Source organism: Hetaerina americana, unplaced genomic scaffold (genome assembly GCF_022747635.1).
Source record: "Hetaerina americana unplaced genomic scaffold, ioHetAmer1.1.p SCAF_3, whole genome shotgun sequence".
In the NCBI taxonomy this organism is placed as follows: Eukaryota; Metazoa; Arthropoda; class Insecta; order Odonata; family Calopterygidae; genus Hetaerina; species Hetaerina americana.
In genome coordinates, this window is record NW_027286874.1 from 3,864,462 (window position 1) to 3,882,774 (window position 18,313).

The 18,313-nt window shown below is 40.8% G+C and overlaps 1 protein-coding gene across 1 annotated transcript in view; it reads left to right on the top strand.

The window, feature by feature from the left end:
- Positions 1 to 18,313, top strand: part of LOC139691047 (uncharacterized) — a 146,953-nt gene that overhangs the window by 100,318 nt on the left and 28,322 nt on the right. The window lies entirely within an intron of this gene.

Below are 18,313 nucleotides of genomic sequence, written 5' to 3' on the forward strand. Positions count from 1 at the left end.
GGTGGGAAATACCCAACAAGTCTAGATAAATGTTCTACATGATCTCTTCCGATATTAAACTGGTAAAGGCCTTGCCGAGTGAAAGATTATAGGTTTCGGAAACGGGGCGCTCTGTTTGGCAAACAGTTGAAAATCCAGGCAAGGTCGAAACGAGGAATGAGCAGACACACTAAAGAGGAAGGGACGCATTGGTACGAATGGAAATTAAGGGAGGTTTGGTCCATATAGCAATAAAATTTCTTCCTTCATTTACAGATGTGTGGCGTCATCAGGTGAAGTGGCAAAACAATAGTCGCCAATAAATATTAATCGTGGAATTTTTGTGTTTCTGTTATGTATAACAATGGAGAAATTCCACCGAGTAATGGCGAGAACAGTATGTTATATTCTTACTTTATTTTTGTGTGCCTATCTACAATGAGTTAGCAGCGTGCTGGGTGGGCTGTAGAATGGAGGAAATGAAGATGGACGGAGAGAGGAAATGCGAAAAAGTGTGAGTCGTCGAAGGGGAAGAATGGGGAGGTCGTTGGGAGAAACTCGAAGAAGGGAGCGTGGAGACTGACAGAGTGGGACGTCTATGTAAAAGGCGCAATAGAAGGGACAATTTCAGGTATTGCGGAAGTGATAGGATTTGGCGTTGCGTAATACTCTACCGTGGTCAACCAAAACCTCGCTTTCCAGTCGGTGGACGGGAATGCGACAGGAGAGAGGGAGAGAGAGATCAAATGAGCAGGGGGGAAGGGGAGCAAGCAGGGAAGGGGTGCGGAGTGTGCGGCAGAGCGGTCGCCCGCGCGGTTATCAATCCTTGGCCCATCTTCCCCTCGGCCCGAAAACGAAGCGATGGTGACGGAGATAGCCGGATTTTTACCCGTTGGGGAGAGAGATCAAATGGCCGCAGCGCATCGGCTTGTAACATGCTTACCGAAAGCCTACGTGAATAATGTGCCAGCGAGAGATGTCGAGGGGGAGAGGCGGGTGGCGGAGGGTGCCGGGGCCAGGGGTGCGTGAGTTTGTGCGAGCAACAACCAACACCCCTCGCGTGCCCCCCCCCCCTGAACGACGCACGCCTCGGCGACTCGAACCCTTGGCGGAGCCGCCCTTTACGGGGCCCTCCCTTGTGTGCGTGCGTGCTAGTGTGTGTGTGTGTGTGTGCGTGTGTATTGATCACTCGCTCTCTCTCAGGGCTGGAGTGGGTGGGGGGAAGGGGTTTTCCCCTCTCTCCTCCTACAGGCCCCCCACCCACACGTCACTCACCCTCCTCCTTCCCCACCGCCTCTCTCCTGCTGAACTGAACCACCGGCTCGCGCGTGCGCCTTCCCCCCCTGCCCCTATCCCTCCCTCCCCCCCGAAAGGGGTGCGAGTCTTCTTCCTCCGACCGCCGCCACGGCGCTGCTCGTCGACGGAACAGGTTGTTAGTTATCTTCCCGGTAAGGTCACATGTCGTGTGTGTATGCGGAAGGTATTATGTGCGACACTTTTGGAGGAGGTGGTAGGGCGCAGTTTCGAAATTGGAGTGAGTTTTGGCGCAGGGCACGGTGATTTGCCCGTCGCCGCAAACTGACGTCTCCATATTGCCGTGAAGGCCTATGACCCTGAAGGGCGGGGCGGGAGTCATGGGTCACCAGTCTCTGCGGGAAATTCGCTATATCATACCGAAATTGAGAGCAAATGGGTGAGAAATGAAGGAGGCCACGTTGTAAGCCATTGGGCATAGTTAATGGGGGCTGATGGCCAGAGGGTATCGGGTTCAAACCCCGGTGATATCCATGGACACACCCAGATCCACACTAGACTCTTATGGTTTTCTGAATACTAAGTTTTCCCGGAAAATTGGAGGTAGCGCGAGGAAAGGAACTACATCACCCTCCGTCCCATGTAGACTCAGAATCTCACACAGCACAGATTAGCAGCATAAGGGGGGATTACCCTCAGCTGCCAAACCCGAATTTGGGTTGATTACCTTGATCGGAGTGGTACTCGAGTTTTGCAATAGTTTAAATGCATGCCTCTGTGATCAGTCCTCTGCCCCCGATTGATTGTGGGTAGAAGGACCCGACCTAACAGTGTTTACCGCAGTCTGATCCTCCGAACCGTCTCATCATGGTCGCCCTATTTACTTCCTCGTCGACGGCGTTAGCCTTGTGGATTTGGCATTTTTGCGTTAAGTCTTGCTCCTATGGTGCGCCCCCGGGTCCAAAGGCGGACATAGGCTCTCGATTAGAAGCGCTAATTGAAATCGCGAATGCAATTGTCGTCATAATGTTTTACAATCGACGGTAGATGAAATCTTTTCCCAACGCGAGACCTCAGAAAGGAGTCGTGCGATTTGACGTGAGCGAAATGCTCATAGGACATTGTGGATGACGATTTCGATTTACTTTTGTCCCCTCGATGCCTTGCATTCATTTACGAACTATTTTCACTTAAATTCAGCGAATGCTTCTCCAGGAGGTTTCCTCTGCCGTTGCTCGTGTGCAAGGATGGTCTTGGGGGGGACGATTAGGCCCTTCCGAATGCTCGCAAGGCCACCGTCTTATCCTACCCCAATCTGAGTAATTCTCCAACAATCTATTGACAATTTCTGTTAATTGCATTCCGGGGGGGTTTCTAGATGAGGTGTAACTAATGAGGAAAAAAACACCACTCCGTGTCTAACTGTTCCTTCATAAAATTCACCGCTATTTGTTTGATGAAATAGATTTAAGGTCGGCATAACGTACGCTGCTAACGGATGTATTCGAAGTAGTGGGGGGCGGGGGCGAAGAGGGGGTGGGGTGAGTTGGGGGGGGGAAGGCATGGGAGATGATTTGTCCCCTCCGCTTATCATTGATCCGTGACGAATCAGAAACTGAACACACTTCGAAACATGAGGCGAGGATGAAAACCTTAAACCGTAGCTGTGAGTTCCATTATTCATTTTAGAGGAGAGGAATGTATTTTCCGTAAAATTTAAGGAATGGACGGATGGTAAATGCATGTTTTTAAAATGTGGCGTACAATCTTCGTCTCTGATATCACTGTCCTCCGTACTGCCTCGCATCAGACTATTTTGTATGAGTCATCCTATCCATTGCGGGCAAGGTTTCTGAAGATAATTGATGTGTTAAAAAGGATGAGAAATCGTCCTTAGGCTATAGGATATATATTCTCATTCAAGTACAGTGCCCAGTCATGTGTATCTATTTTTAAACTTTTGAGCGGAAGAAGAGAGCCGTACAGTTATTTATTTTGTTTTGGATCACAAATGATGATTGACCTGCTGTAAAATTTTATTTACCAAACCGTTTCTTCCAGTCAGCGGCAAGGAGTGAGTCATAAAATTTGGAGAAATGTTCGTTTCCTATTGGGAAAACATTCAGACAGAAGACGTGGGGTCTCTTAATAGTATCCGCTGTCGACATTCCATTTATTATGTAATTTGGCAGTTAACTGAGATAGGCCGAATAGCGACTGGACCTTAACTATCGTTGGATTAAATTGATCTACACTTATTAATAATATAAATTCCATGCTTTTTAATGTGTTTTTTTATAAATACTGTGAAAATTATGCTTATCTTTCTACCTTTGCAAGGTGGTTTGGTCACATTTTCAAAATGAAAATAACTAACAAATTTCTTTCGAAAGAAGTTGATTCAAATGTTTTTTTGATGAGGGGGTAGAAAATTTCCAGCAGAGTTCACCCTCGCCTCTAGTGTAAATAAATCTACGAATGTATTCCGATTCGCCATGAAAACATCGTTTGATTGAGCTGGAAAAACTCCTGATGTTATTCTTCAAAGAATAAACTCCACGCGATAACATCTTAAAATAAACTTCTTCTTTAAATGATCTGTTGCTGTTGTTGTTAGACATATTTTATGAACTGCTCATGTTGGATTTTGGAATTCTTGTCCTGCTTCATTTTTCGCGTATTCTTATTGCAGCATATGGTGAATTTATCTGATCGTCTTGACATTCATTTCAAAGTAGGGAAATCTCCACTTCATATTCTCGGAATTAGGATTCCAAATGTGGCGGTGTCAGTTGTGTTCGTGTTGTGTATGCCATCGCAGAGGGGTGAGGATCATCGTATCGCAAGAAGCACTTTAGGAAAATGAAGAAAATTGCGACGAACGAGGCAAAGCATGGAAAAATAGGCGAAGTTGACTGACCTTGGGAACCTCTAGGATTTGTGGGGATGTATTGAAATGCCTCGAAATGATGCGGCGTGAGAAACCAAACCCGCGAGTGAAGTGATAATTGAAGCGATGATTTCACAATGCTGGTCGGTTTCTCAACCATCAAGCGGCACATAGTGGTATATGCCTTGCTTATATTTATATATTTTACGTCCTTTCGTTTCGTGTTAAAACATCGGTTATGTTATCAAATTTTGCACCCTCTCACTTTCTAAGTGGAATGGTTACGTATAAATACTCTCACAAGAGTCCAAGGCCAGGGGTTTGGATCCTTACAGCGCCTTGCTTCATATTAAAGTTATTTATTAATCTCTTCTTAAACTATTTTCCGAACGTAGCTCATCAATTACTTTCTTATTGCCAACACTTCCTTCGCCAACTTTATTCTGCTCCTAATGTTTCATCTGCAACACCGATTTTCCTCCAGAATACGCACTGCCCAGATATCACAACGATCCGTCATGTTATCCACTCTCACATCTCAAATCTTCGCGCATCTTGAAAATATTATTACGGATTTAAGGGTTTCCATTACTTCACGCATTGATCTTCTAACGCACTCAGCGATGTGTGTAATACATACCACCACCATTATGATTGAAGAAAGGATATCTTCGTGGAAACCCTGGAAAGGTCAAGGAAATGCAAGAATCCGGAACTGTAGGAACCCTGGGATGGCAGAGCTGGCCCGCCCACACGTCTGCCCCCCCCCCCGCCTACCCCCTCTCTCTCCTGCCCTCCCCCACCTCCCCCCTCTCCCCTTGCCCCCTCTCGAACCCCTCCACTCGCAGCCAGCCCACGCCCTCCTGCAGGCTCTTTGCCGAGGTCGCGGAAATGTTACATGAATCGACGGTGGTATTTGTTTTTAGAGGAGAAAAATCGTCGCTTGATAGCGAAAGGCAGTTTCTGTAATTGATCATCAGTCATTGATCAAACGGATGATTTTTGTGATAATTAACCCAATATTTCATTTTAATTGAAAGTAAATATTGCTGTTTGTTGAACATTTTTAATAAATTTTCGTGAAAATATTGCGACCCTTTCAGCTTTTTGAGCATTGCATTAAAGAATTTATGATTGCCTCGTTATGCAGAAATAACGTCACTTCACGGAAGTGCAAACCCGCATCAAATTACAGTAAAGAGTACGTTTCACATTTATTCTTTTTTTGCCGTGATAGCTTCGTGTCTACGACGGTTTGGTCGTATTCAGCGAAAAAAATCCTTGGCGATCTTCATTCGAAATATTTGGCCACGTGGATTGTATTGATTTTGTGCAAAAGTTCTTTTAAGTGCTCCCCTTTAGCCTTCCTGTCCCACAAAATCCTGTACACCGACGTTTCCGATCTGAGCATCGAAAAAAATGTTCTTGAATTCCATTTGACGACAGTGTGAAACCGAACTGTTTATATAAGCCATTTTAACAATATTTCTAACGATAACAGGATACATACTATTTCGTTAAATAATGGCCTTCATCACTTATGTATGGAAAATATTTATCTTATCATTTTAAGCCATAGCAAAATCGTTCGAGTCGTTAATAACAGAAAAGCCGTGCCCTGGTTACTGTATTATTTATATGAGTATGAATCCATGCATAAGAGAGTGCCGTCATTAGGCGTTGGTTCCGAGATCGGGAGCAAAGGTCAAGCTCGCTTCCCCGGAGCGAGGGCACACACTCGTGGAGGCTTGCTCGAAGGTAAGTGAATCCGCATTGCTGAGTCGACCAAGCATACCGAAATTGCTGGAATATCGAGAGAAATCCCATTTTACCGCTTCGGGAAAAAATTTCGGGTCGGAGAGAATCGTTGAAACTCCTCGAATGTCGGTTGGGTACATCCCATTACTACGCATTGACATCGCAGCGAGATTTTTGTCCCGCTGTCCAGTTGCGTTAGTGGTTAGAAGCGATCGAAATTACCCCTGTTTTGCAATTTCAGTGTCATCACGTCAGACTGCGTGACATTGTTGATCGTGACTCCTCCTCCCCAAAATATCTGGCCTTTCGTGATTGCGAAGAGTTAAATATTTAATAACCCGATGTGAATAATTACAATCAGTGTCAAACTCCATCAACTTAGCACCTGCTCCAAAGTCAACAGCCCGGAATTGCTATTTAGTGTGTCGCGTGAGTGTCACGGGCAACATTCGAAACGTGCGATCGACCTGCGGTGGAGGTACCTGTCGTCCCTTCACCACAACTCACTGGTATTCGCGGGCTAATGCCACGAGTAGTGATGGGTATATTTCTTCAGATTTCATTCGAGTTCAATGACCAAGATATATCTTAATGATTTGTTTTCAATTTGCAATGATTTTCAGTTTTAACCGAAAGATTATTATGGAAGTAATAGAATCGAAGCCAATACCAAAAGCAAAGAAAATAAAAAGCCTCGGCCCACACCGAGTATTAAAAAAAATATTTAAAATACAGAAAATGTTTGAATGTCAAGATATATTTTGATAACCTCGGCCCACACCGAGGATTAAAAAGTTATTTAAAATACAGAAAATGTTTGAAAAATTAATGCGAAAGAAGGTTCAATTCTCTCTTTTCGTTCGTCGTGGAAGAAATACGGGATCACGTAATGGATGACCAGAATAATTGGAACCCACGAAGTAATAATCTTCCTTGTTGTCTCAGTGACTTTTCTCTTTTGCTGCATTATCCTCATATTTCACTCTGCTGAGTAACAGTTATCTCGTCAATAGATTATTCTATAATCGTGCATTTGAATAAAACTTTGAAAATCCACTTAAAAAAATAAACTTTAATGCGACCCTGGTTTCAGTGCAGTGCTGCATCATCAGGCGATTGTTTTTGTATTGTTTGTATTGCGTTTGTATTTTGTATCTGGATTTACAGAGTTTTATTTTGATATCATTGTTTATAGATCAATTCCACAAAGTCACTCCTGAAACAATTAATTATGATTAAGGTATCTAGTTGGATTATGCGAAATGTGCGGAATTTGCATTACGAAAAAAATAAAGTATAGAGCAATTACATTACCACACTTTGTAAGCCCATTGTTCGACGCCATAGGACACGTATTTGGATCGCCAACTCAAGTTGCCCCCCCTCTTCTCCCAAAACGGAATGGAAAAAAAACTAGAGTGAAATCATGCATGGAAACATATTAGGCTTTTAGAAAATTTGTCTGCTCTCAAGAGTAATCCCTGTTAATCCCTTTGAGCGATGAAGAAGATGAACGTAGGAGTGGACCTGAGCAGCCCACGCAGGTTGTTTCTTTGACGGTGTGGAAGGCTTGAGCAGGATAAGTGGTGACTGGTTGGGAATTGGATAGTTGGTGATGGATAGGGATTACTCGCTTCCGTTGTTTTATGTTTTAATATTATTACTACTTCGCTACCAGACAGCCTCTGCTCTTATGAAGATGGAAGGGGTGAAGAAGGGGGAAGGTGTAAAGAGGGGGAAGCAGCAAAGCACACACAAATATTTGGGGACGTGACACTTGAAAATTCGAACATTTCATTCCATTTCTCTCATTATCCTAATCCTTAATTGTATGATAAACTGTTGCGAGTTTCTTTCCTATCCTATTCATTAAATTAACCCCATGTTTATCGAATATTTCCTTCAATGGATGAACATAGTGATCGTTGTAGCAATTAATTTAAAAGAGGGAAGGAAAATGAAAATAAATATCATTAAGAACTCGAGGTCTCCTGTAACTAATCGTGCAGTTCGCCGTGCTGTCAGCAAATCGACGTGGACCGGACGTGTTGACATGGACAACGTCGTCTTGGCAATCCTCCTCGAGTCACGCCCAACAGCGGCGAGTGGCTGCAGTTCATGGGCTGTCGGGTGCCGACAACGATGGCCTAGGATGCATCGAGGTAACTCAAGCGGTTCAAAAGCAGGAATTTCTCATCTTAGGGTTATCAGTCGAGTCGAAAGTTATTCGTATTGGATCATCATCATATCTTTTCCTTTTTCCCAACCCTATGGATCTTTCCTGAAGTCTCATAATGTAACATGCGTGTGTGTATGTTTACGCGAGTTTGTGCCAGAGATGGAAAAACCACCTCCCGCTTATGTCCACCCAACTTGTTTGCGTCAAAAATGAGTCAGAGAAATTCGTGAAGCAATAAAGAGATCCCGAATGAGCAGATGTCGTCTCGACTGCTGCTGGCAGAATGGTGTCAAACAAAGTAATCTTTTCAAAGATTTTTTGATATTAAAAATCCGTCGAGAAACTTCTGGCCACCAAGAATTAATTCCCTTTAATTAGGCCTCTGAAGATTGTATACTCTCTCGATGTCCTGACTTTTCTTACCAAGTGTCGACTTATTAGATCGTGTGCATATGTAGGAAGCGCAGGATCACGATTGATTTATTTCAAATTGTAAGATGCTCGAAGAATATGGACCGAGTCGTGAGCGAGAGAGAGACTCCAGATTCATGCGCGTCACTAAATTCGTTTTATTAATAATTCTTTGGATTATTTATTTCGCAAATTTAATGTTTCAGCCACAGATTACATTTAGAAAGTTTAAAACCTTCGATTAGGCTGAATCCTCCTCGTTCGCCAGTTGATATTTTTCACCCACCACCCATAGTATTAACACCCGAAAGCAGTCGGGGGCGTTTTCTCTCGAAAAATTCATAAAACTTGTTGGGCCAACATCTGTTAAAGATTTTTCTGGTTGGCAAAATGTGATAGCTAGCGACGTGAGCGAAGGTCCTCCCCAACCATCCCTCGGGAGGCCTCTCCCGTTCCACACATCAGTTTCCTGCACCCTCTCGTCATGTTTAGTTGGTTCGTGGGGAAGGCACGTCAAGGGTCGCGTACAAAATGGCAGAGACCCCTGCGCGCTGCTGCTGGTGAAATGAGATGCACAAAGTGTGGGAGAGGGTGTCCCTGCTGCCGTGACCAAAAAGGAGAAGTGATTTGGAAAATCTTGCTTGCTTCCCGTTGGTTACTCCGCGTCAAATGAACCGAGGGTTAGGGCGATAATGTCAACGGGTCACCTCTCATCGCTGGGTCAACGCAAAGGGGAGCGACCTCGCTAAACGGTTACATTCAGAGCACGTGCTTCACGAGGAGATAACCTTCACGAGTGTCTTACACCGGTGCCAACCATTACAGTAGATGACCTCCATTTTTCCCCCTTTCTGGTCACGCGACTTCTTCCATGGTTATTCATGGTTGATGTCAGAAATGCTCGTCGATCCTAATCGTGCCCATCTTAGTGATTTCAGTAAAACTCTGGTGTCATTAATTCCTATCCTCCCCCTCTGGACGGATAAATTGAGTCTCGTGCAAAAAAGCCGCTGTAACCTTTGGATGAAATTAATATCGGAGAAGTCCGTGTACATTTCTGACATGTTCATTTATTTTCCTACGTAACTACTCTAAAACTCTCCCACTAGTATCGTGCGAATGCATTGCTAGTAAAAATAATAGCACACGTGGAAAATGGGAAGGTAAAAGCATTGATGAGGGTATGAGGACGAAATATTCATAGATTCGATGATAAACGCGTGAGATAATTTTCTTACACCAATCCTGAACAGCACGTGATAGATTTTTATTGTTACTAACAAATAAATGCTTGCAGCGACAATTAGGAAACAAGGGAGTGATGAACAATGGCATAGTATAACATCTACAAAAAATAAGGAAAGTGAATACGATGCGAATGAACGGACCAGGTCGTGTGGTGTGAGTGCTATCCGGCAGGGGGTGGACGCGCTGTGGAGAGCGAGTGCGGAGAGAGAGAGGGGAGCGATTTGTGGGAGGCGGTCCCCAACCCCGCGTCGCACATTCCCCGCCCCCCCCCTTCCCATTCGCTATTTTCGGAAATCCTGTCTTATAAATGAGCCCTCGTCTCCAGTAATGACCATGCGACCTGAGGCTTTTCTTCTGTTTTCACTTATTTCCTTGGGGAAATGATTTTTTAATTATAAAAGTGTTTTTTTATCTAAGTGAAAGATTCGAGAATATAAATAGTCGTCTGAAAGTAAAATTACCTTTGAACTTTTTACGATGTTTAACTGAGTTTTATGGATGGACGTAGATTAATAGAACCACTAAGCGCTGTCCCAAAAGAATCTTAGCCAGGTTTAATCTTTAATTTTTAATCCGTTACAGGAATAAATAGAAAATTGATAAAAATTGGTAGGAGGGATAAAATAATAACCACCGCCAGTGTATGTCATCATTTAAGCTCACTAATTTCTCTGTGAACGAAGTACTTCTCCCGCATTTGTTCTAAATGGAATGATACATGGTCATCGGATCCCGCTTAGTCTCGCACTTCACGTAATTAACACCTTCTCTCGTCGTTTGTGGATTCACGCCTCTGAGGAACACTTCCGCTTTCATCTTCGAAGACCAACTCTTTGTGTCGTAATATGAACGGCGAATGTCATAAAACGCCTGTGATTGGTTGGTATCCTTGTCCGACAAGAAAAGTATTAATAGACTGTTTCATTAAGCACTATCCTATTGTAAGGAATATTTGATGGTTTTACGCCGATCAAATTCATAATAATTTTTATTGAATTCAGCGCTATGCATTTTATATATGAAGTATCAACTCTTGTGAAATTCCTTCGACTGGGATAACAGACGAAGTACATTTTCACGAAATCTCAGGGTAGAATTCGAACTCCATGTCTTAAAATCACAATTAGAAATAAAAACTTTGTGATTAATTTCAGCAACGGTACCATGGTCGTCAACTCGATGGTTGTTGGTTGGATCTGTGAGAATAAAGCTCGGCCCGTGCGTATTAAGAGCGAAGTCGCGTGAAGTGAACATATTCCGGATGACGAGATTCTTTCGATGACGAAGACTTTCTTTCCCCGTACTGCTGTTTCCCGGAATCGTCTGCTACCTAGGAAATCACACGGCTTGGGTTTAGCCGATGGTGTCCGGAGACATTACACCGACTCGAAATTGGAATCCTACGGGTTATAGCCGAACCCATTAGGCTCCCACGCCGCCCATTATACGCCGGGTTCACACGAATACGAAATCGAATTCAGTTATTCAGAGTTGGGGTCGGGTCCTCTACCGCTTCCCAGAAAGTTCTGGTAACCATGAAAACAACACGTAAGCGTTATTTCATTTTGAGTGTGTTGGGAGACATCAACCCGTTCATGTTGAAATTATGAATGAGTCAAAGTCAAATAATGGCGATGTGTAAACTGAAATGTCGAAATAAAGTCCATTATTTGGTGTTTATTTTCTGGATTAAAAAAATTATATTAAAAAAAATAATTGACGTGATGTCGGATCCGACTTAGGAGTAATTAAAAATTAATGTTGAACACGCTCTTCAGTTCGATTGTAAATGTTTTTGTTGTCCGGTGACATTTTTTTCCTTCTGAGGAGCTTACGTAGGGTGCAGTTTGACCTCGATGAATCGATCGAGCCAATAAACTGAAAGTTTTTTGGTCAGGTGGTGGGTCAACTTTTACGCCCTGTTGTCATTTGTGGTGAGATCGATCGGAAACGCATCCATCCCAATAGATGGGCAATCGCTTTCGAATCTCACCTCAGGCTTGTGAGCGTTGCATTCTCACGCGATCTCTTCAAAGCATTAGCTTAAGGTGCGGATGTGACCTCCGCCATCGGGGGCACCTTGAAAATCCAATTACGAAAGTCTTTCGGTGCCATAACGTTCCGTTTTATCGATTGACATTGCCAGTACATACTTGCATGTAAGTCTATATTTTCGTGCAAATGTTTTATAGCTCCATTTCACATTTCCCTGTATTGTCGTTCTTGTAATTTCTTCTTCCACTGACAGCGCCAGATTTTGTCACATTGTGACTCTCTAAATTGCTTTTCTTGGAATTACAGCAGTATATACTTATTTTCACGCCTTTTCAAATTGTAGTTTTAGTTCAGCATTTCTTTCCTTTGTCATTTCAGTTTTGGTTACTTCGAACTTATTGTTTGACCGATTTGAATTTCGACGTTTTCCTTGCATTGAACATGAATTACCGGAGTTTCGAAGGACGACTGCGTATTTTTAACGTTATTATTGATCCTTCGGAGGCGTGGTTGCCTTGTGGAGAGAGAGCATTCGCCTCCGCAACGGAGGGTTCCGGGTTCAAGTCAGGGCGATGCCTTCGTACGCACCCAGGTAAAAAAGAAGTTGAATGATTTTGCGGGTGCCAGACCTTTATGTCAAGCAGCAGCTTGTGCGTGGGGGTAAAGGAAATTAACCCCAACGTTATCACGAATGTGTGAATTTTGCATCCTTTTTATGGATTGGTGCGAGGCGAGTCCTATTCCCTCACCTATCGAATCCAATCTTCGGGTCGTTTGCCGCAGTAATTTCATCCATCCATTATCATTTTGTCCTTCTTTACAATTATATGTAACATCGATTGAAAGGTCAGCCGCGAGTCCGCTTCCCTCTCACCACATTCATTTATTACTCGTTTCGTTGTCCTGGATGCACATTGACATTTTCATCCAATTATGATCACTGTCGATATTCGTATCGAGGTTATCGAGTTAATAAAAAAAATAGCATCTGCTAAATTATCCTGAGGCCGTAGTCCTCCCGCGCAACGACTGCCTCTATTCCGTCATTCCAACACTCGCTCGTTGTGCTCCGCATTTGTGTTTTCATATTCATTTTGGTTTTTGGTTGTCGTGCAGATTGCATTCTCATTTGATGCTGGTGTATTTATTTATGGTGGCCTCATACTTCTCCCAAACTGTCTCACCTCACAGGTGTTTTTCTAAGTAAATAATGAAAAGAACCGGAAGCATTACTTTGGGACGTCCTGCAATTTGTCAGCGCTTATATATTATTTAAACTGCATAACTTTTATCATGCTTAGATGTCTCTGTATGACCACGCACTCACAAATCCCCTTGCTTGCAAATAATATCGTGATCTGTATTTATGGGGACTTTTAACAGTGGATTCCGTCTCTACCGGGCACCTCTCTATATTGAAGGTCAAAGAACACCTTCTCCGCAATTAGCCCATTAGAGACATAAGTAAATAAACCTCTCAGGGATTTTCCTATTTAATAGCAGCCAAGGTCACTCAGTTGCCACATTCTCAATCACCAATACCTGTAATAAGTGGCCAGTCTGAGTGGTATCAAAGGACTCGGCTTTGGTGCCGAAATTAACGATGAAGTTGAAGAAGAGATGAGTCAGATACTTCGCTTATTTTAGATGAAAATAAAGATATTCCCAATTCCTACAAAGATAGCCCCAAATTTGGGTATACATTACTAGATTTTGCACTAAATGGTGAAGGCATACTGATGTTAAAATTATTTAGTGGTGTAACAAACTCAGACAATTGAAATGGTTATTATTAATTGTGCATTGTAAAGTTTCATTTAACTACGATTACTCCTTCCCAAATTTTTAGGATTCTTCATTCCTCATAGGTGGTCATTATATCTGAGGCTTCAAATTATTAGTTTTTTCACAAGCCACTGCAAAAAAAGAGCATATTTTCATTCGTCCTTCACAAAAAAGGAAACACATCAGTAAGCATAGGAGGGAAAAAAATACTACTCCAAAATTAAATAAATGTAAACTCACATAGAATTCCCTGATCCTAATTACTGTAGATATGGCAATTCCCAATTCTAAGTTTTGCTCTGTAGTCATTTATGAAGTTTGTTCAAATAGTTTTTTAGAAATGGTACTCCACAAATGATAACCCTTTCGGTGAATCAACTATCAAATTTATCCCTTCTTCGTCCCCTGGGTTTGTTCATTCTAGTTTGTCTTCTTGGGTGCAATAGCTAAGGTGAACTGTTCTATTGAACAATATTTATTGGCACTTAATGATTTGGAATCGGCCTCAGTATGTGGTCCAGTGCTGGTGTGATAACTGTTAATTGACTTCATCTTCAATGTTACTTCCTGTAAGTTTCTTTGTGTGATTAAAATGGCTGATGTGGTATATTTAAATATTTAAGGATCAAAATACTTTGTAAGAAGAAGAGCATCACCAATGAAATAATGTTAGCGAGGAAAATTATTCATGGGGATAATGATATAAAAAAAAGAAAAGTGAAGGAATCAAAAGCCATATAAAACATACATATTCATTTATCCCCGCATTCCTTTACAACTGTGAGTATGGGCATAAATGGAAATGGGAGTCCTCATCTGAGACCTCTTCACATTAGCATTTACATCTGAGAAATTAAACCATAAGGTTGGCATGTCATATGTTAACACATTGAATGATCAGCAAAGCAAACACTCTTTGAGTTAAGATCTGTAGATATCATAAGAAGGAGGGAAATTCTTAATTTAAAAAGTTGGAACACTAGCAGATTATTCATAATCAAGGTATTTAGTTTGGTTTTCCTCCAAGCTTCATTATTAGTTGAAATATTTGCGAATTTGCAAGTAATAATTGCCATATAAAGCCCAATTAGGCATTAAAATAATATGTGACCAAGATTGTGGCATTTTAAAAGTGCATTTTCAGTATTAGCATGAACAGACTTTTTTCATCTCTGAATATGTGTTTGCGATTTTCTGATGTTGCAAGAACCTGAGATAGGAACGCCCATCAGAAATTATAATTTTATTCCAGTTTTCCATTTGAATCCAAAAGTCTCTCTCTCATTAGAAAGGGAGCATAATTTATCCAGTTTTCTGATTCCAGAATTTTAATTTTAAATCTTTTGAATGAGATAGGTGTTTTCCCTGAATCTAAATATGCTGTTTATTTATATCAACAAAACCCATGTGAGGTACCACATGGATATATTATAGTGGCCTCTGGACATCAGCAATTAATTATTTGTGTGGAAAGATCAATTTGTTTAATGAAGGACAGGCACTGTGCCCCCTTATCACTGCTATTCTAAACCTTCAATTTTCAGGAACTTTTCAGAAGTTTTAAAAATATATAGTATAGCTCCAACTAAATTTACTTTTTGGAAGAGTTTACAATTCACACTACCTGCAAAAGAATTCACATAAATTCTTACAGTTGTTACATAATTTATTCTAGTATGAAATGACCTAAATGAAATAAACTTTTCCAATGTCCTTGCCTATCTCACACCAGCTCTCATATTCACTTGCTGGTGTATGGATGGAAAACTCTGACTCCATTCTCAGGGCATTGAAAACTCAAAGATAGGCAATCACATTTTGAAGGAACTTGCAAATAGTTTGCTGTTTATCAATGATAGATTTACGAGCTATAGCTTCTCAATGAATCGGTAGATGGTGCTGCAGGAGTAAAACTGTGTTCTGAAGCACCAATAATTAAATATAAGCAAACGGCCTTTAATTTATGAATATGCCTCATATTATATCATATTTTTGTAGAGATTTCAATGGCTAATAATATAATTTATCATTGACCATTGAAATCCCTTCAAAAATAATATTCTCATTCGGCCAAAATCAGAGCATTTTTAACATATAGATTATTTGATATGAAAGAAGCTTGGCAATGGCTTGATTAATGTGTGTTGCTAAACTGTGTATGGATCCAGGTGATATTGTTTGGTGAGGATTAGAGCCTTCATTCAATGCTGTTGATGGAAAACAATTGATAGTGAACTTGCCAAATTTTAGAGTGGATGTAAACTGATAAGGGGCGTAGTAGTTCTGACCTACTGACTGGAGGTTTGCCTCAGAGTGTTTCCCCCGGATGGTCTCAGATTCACCCAAGATGTGTGATTTTGTTGGTGCCATATATTCATAGGAAACCAAATGGCAGCTCAGGGAATATGGTACTGGCCCCATCTACCCTGATGTATTAATTTTACATGACTTATGGGGCTTAAGCATTAAAGGAGGCTCTGCATGCCCCTATCAAATCTACTTTATGGTTTATTACATAGGTTGGTGGTAAACTTGTAGATCCTTAACTGCTAAGTTAACAACTCTCTCCACAAAACTATTAGTTAAAATATAACTAATTTTAAAATATTTCTATCTTAACAATAAAACTCAGAAAAACCTGAAATGTAGATTATGCAAAAATTTCACAATAAAAAGTACTGGGGGGTTTTAAGGAGGGCAATGAAATCGGTTAATTGAATGAAGAGGCCTGAAGTGTAAGCTTTGGTTGTGAAAGGAAGCAAACTAATTTCCATATGAAAAATCGTCTCTATAGACGTTTTGTTAAGATACAATGTGTTTCGATGACTTGCAGCATCATCAGGTAATGTTGTGTCTTAATGTAAAGTCTGTGGAAAAGTACAAAATCTTTTAATATGGATATCAAATACTTCCACTGAGTGAAGCCTGGAATGGTAGAGTATATAAGTAAGCTGATAGGTGAAATGAGGAGGGGGCATAGAATGTGGGCTGGAAAAATTGAAAGTTGACTTGAAGTTGGAGAAAGTTTTGGTAAGGAAAATTCTATGGTACTATGAATGGAGGAGGAAAAAATAGGTATTTTAAAGACTTTATGAAAAAGAATAAGCTTTAGTATTTAGATTGAGTGTAGTTGTTTAGAAGAAAAGGGTTTTAAAAGTACATATTTCCCTCCTGCTTTAGTCTCAAGGGATTTTTCTACCCAACTACTGACATGAAATGGCATAATTTTAAATGAATTGACCGATAAAATGCATACCAGTATCAATAGCCATTCCCATATCCATAGTAGTCCATAACAATCCATAGAGATATGCCATAGCGCTACATTTTCAATATTGGTTTTGGGGTGTCTAACTGTTTGTTTGTACCAGTATCAGCTCCAATTTTTCTGCAGTAATTAAGTGCTTTAATTGAACTAACCAGCATTTTATTTTAGGCTTGATGTCTATGCAATTTGGAATGATATTGGAACTGCCATGTTCCAATATCATTCCAAAATAGTTTCTTAAAACATGGTTTAGATATTTATGAATAATTTTGATGAATTTAGAACATCATATAGAAGTCTTCACCAGTAAAGAATAGTGTATGTGATCTGATAAAAAATGGATGATATCTGTCAATAGAAGTACTCTAAATTATGGCAGTGCAATGTTGAATAGAACTATAAAATGTGCCATTAACACTGCAAATTTAGGACGAGTTTTAAATTAGTTGGAATTGGGATCATTGGTAGCAATTCATGCAATTTTTTGCTGGGTATCACTTTATCATTTGTAATCCAAATTGCATTTTGATCTGAAAATTCTCCAGTTAATATAATTATTATCATTATTAAAATGGTGACGATAGTTTTCTGATAGATGCCATTACTAACTGCAGCTACCATATTTAGGCCATGTTGTGGGCCACACTAAGAGCCATAAATTCCCACAAAGCATTCTTTAACACCACATACTTTCTGCCTCCTTTCATTCTGCCCACTATGTATGATTTTTTCCCCCTACCATACTTACTCAAGGCTCTCCCCCCTTAACAGTCTTCGCCATTCCATTGCCACTCTTTTGCATAATTAAATTCAGACTTATGCATAGCTGTTTTTTCTTATTTTGAATTTCAATTCCATGCATAATAAGGTGCCCACCACTGAGATGGTCCTTTTTCTATTTCATTCCTCATTATGTCTTTTTTTGCCCGTCATTTCAATGAATTGAAAGTGATGGGATGAGATTAAGAGATGTCATTCACTTTAATACAATGGGTCCAAAAACAATATTTGCCAACTGCTTGAAATGAACTACATTCATTTTCTCATCCTTGTAAGTTTCCAAGTCTTGCCTTGTAAGTTTCCAAAAGAATTTTCTTTTGAACTAGGAAGTTGTATTCATGGGAAGGATTTAATTTTCTTGTTAATAGTGTTGATTTCTGTTCTCAAATTTCTTGTATGCCATAATTCCATAAAAGGGAAGGAAATTTGAGCAATGAGTAATGTTAATATGGAGATTCTTCAGTGATATTCCACATGGGTGTTATTTTTATATAACTGAAATAGCAGATCTTTGTAACTTCTTACTTCCATCTCCATCAGATGAACATCCCTTCCACCTCCATTTTACTCTACTCGTTCATCAAAATTAAAATCACCTTTCATGGTAATTAACAGTTCTCCAACTATTCATGATGGTCGGCTATCTAGAACTAAACCCTCCTTACTCTTTGAAAGCAGAAATTGGTCTCTCTCAAAATTACCTGTTCAGGGAATCATAATGAACCATGAAGGTGCAAATTTTATGGTTGAGTAAACTTTGCCTCCC